The following is a 2,487-nucleotide window of genomic DNA, read 5'->3' as shown; positions in this document are numbered from 1 at the left end:
AGAGAGAGAGAGAGAGAGAGAGAGAGAGAGAGAGAGAGAGAGAGAGAGAGAGAGAGAAAGGAAGCCCTTAGAGAAAAGGCCCTGTCCTGCTCTCTGGATTTGTCAGCCCAGCCTGCCCACCCACATCTGAGTGTCTCCATTATCAAAGAGAACAGGGCCACAGCCGAATTTCTCTAACTCTGGTATGGAGGAGACAAGTACAAACCTGAATGGAGAGAAATTCAAGTGTGGGCTGGTACTCTCCCTTAACCCTATATTCTGAGAGCTGGGCCCCCGGGAAAGACACCACCCCCACCCCTGCCCCCGCACCCTCCCCCATCAAAGACAGAAACAAGCAGGGTGAGCTGAATGGGGGAGCAGGCGGGGGGGGGGGCTGATGTCTCTCCTTAACCCTAAGTTCTGAGAGCTGGGCCCAGGGAGTCCCCAGCCCAGGGACCATTTTCCCAGTGTCCTCTCCTATCTCCTGTATATGGCAGAAGAAAGGAGACTGACCTAGATTTTCTTAAAAAAACAAGACTTTGTTCATGTTTTGCCACGATGTACTGTGACAGTGTTTCATCCTGTTCTTTGAATCAGAGGAATGTTCTGGAAAGAATCTGGGCTGCTGGGTCAGACATGGCTTGAATGTTAACTTGAGCCCTTTCTAGTGTTGGGTCCTTGGATAGATGTAGGCTCAGTCATTTCCATCATAACACAGATAATACAGATCTCCATGGTGCTCTGAGGATTCAGGAGCGTGAAACACACACCCGGTGTGCACAGGGCTTTCACTAAGTGACAGCTTTTATTTTGCTTTCGTCCAAACTCCTGGGTGCTCAGGACGCTCATCTTCCGTGCACAGTCTGTAGAGCTTGGGTCTTTCCCTTTCGCTTCTCTGGTTCTTTTCGTATGCATACTTACTGGTATTAAAAGAGATGCTACTTCTCTTTTGTTTGTTTGTTTGTTTGTTTTTCGAGACAGGGTTTCTCTGTATATCTCTGGCTGTCCTGGAACTCAACTTTGTAGACCAGGCTGGCCTCGAACTCAGAAATCCACCTGCCTCTGCCTCCCGAGTGCTGGGATCAAAGGTGTGTGCCACTACGCCCCAAGAGATGATACTTCTTGCAAGTCAAATATTAATGGCTCCCTAGTAGAACTGTGGGTTTATGAAAGACCACACATTTATCAACAACAATGAAAGCATGTTTTTAAAATGTCAGTACTGCCCAATCAATATTTCATATGCTGATTAGCTTGAGAACAAATAGCGGTGCTCACCGAGTTGACAAAATCACATATGCTCTGACTGTTCAGCTTCACTAAAACCATCTTTTTTCTCTTCTCTCCAAAGAATAAGAGTGTTTTTATGAGCTTTGTGTTGATAGACAAAGACAATTTTCCTTTACAGACTTTGAGTTTTAAGAACCTGTAGCTAGGGGACTAGAGAGTTGGCTTGGTAGCTAAGAACACTGACTGGCTGCTCTTCCAGAGGACCTGAGTTCAATTCCCAGCAACCACATGGCAGCTTCCAACGGTCTTTAACTCCTGTTCTAGAGGATCTGACACCCTCACACAAACATACATGCAGTCAAAACACCGATGCACATCAAATAAAAAATAAATTTAATAATCTCCCTCCCCGCCCCCGCAAAGAACCTATAGCTGGATAGGTCATAGTTGCTAGAGCAAATCTACTATTGCTACTCTGTCAAGTGGAGATAGTGTGAAACTGATTCCTACTGAGTTATCACTGTACCCATGGCTAGAGCATCTCTCAACCCTCACCAGAGAAGCTTTTTCTTGCAATAGATGGCAACTAACATAAAGAATAAGAGATCGCAAAGTGCTCAGCCCTAAGTAGGATATCTAGAACATTCCCCCTCCTCCAACGCTCAGGGGTAATTACCATGGAAGAGGCGACAGAAAGACTGTGAAATCCAGAGGCAGTGGATGACCATGATGAACAGTGTTTTCCAGATACCAACAGGTCAGCTGCACAAAGGAGCTCACCCTTGTTGGGACAGCAGGAAGAACATCTGCACAAGTCCAAGCTGTACAAATCCCAGCATGGCCTAAAGTTCTACCACGAGGAAAGGAGCTGCTGGCAGTGGATAGCTTGGGCAAGAGGGTGAGTCGGTTTTCTTTAAGGGTGTGACCCCTGACAGGCCGACCGCACTCCGGGAGAGATGGCCCCACACCCAGACATGTTTGGGCACTCACTGGACTTTTCCAAAAGGAAGAAAAGGACATGAAGTCAGGTTGGTGGGGACGGATCTGGGAGGAGTTGGGTTGGGAGGAGGAATACGATCAAAGTGCATTGTGTGAAATTTTAAAGAATTAAAATACCTAGTTAAAAATTAGCGATGCTTTGTGTGTCATCCTGGAGTTGGAGTTACCACCTGACTTTCCAGAGCCTAGGAAATGTGGGCTATGCTTTCCTGAAGGCTAAAGTTGTGGCAGACTTCCTATAATGGACCAGGTTTTTCTTGCTATTTCTCATGAAGCTTA

At 46.6% G+C, this 2,487-nt stretch overlaps 1 protein-coding gene across 1 annotated transcript in view; it reads right to left on the bottom strand.

The window, feature by feature from the left end:
* Positions 1 to 1,988, bottom strand: part of Frmpd1 (FERM and PDZ domain containing 1) — a 118,696-nt gene extending 116,708 nt beyond the window's left edge. Inside the window, exon 1 of the mRNA XM_029475742.1 lies at positions 1,886 to 1,988. The gene's annotated coding sequence lies outside the window, so the exon portion shown is untranslated. The remainder of the gene's footprint in view (positions 1 to 1,885) is intronic.
* Between the last annotated feature and the right edge of the window lie 499 nt (positions 1,989 to 2,487).

This window comes from Mus caroli, chromosome 4, assembly GCF_900094665.2.
Source record: "Mus caroli chromosome 4, CAROLI_EIJ_v1.1, whole genome shotgun sequence".
NCBI lineage: Eukaryota > Metazoa > Chordata > Mammalia > Rodentia > Muridae > Mus > Mus caroli.
Note: the sequence above shows the minus strand (reverse complement) of the source record. Positions and strands in the feature narration are given on the sequence as shown.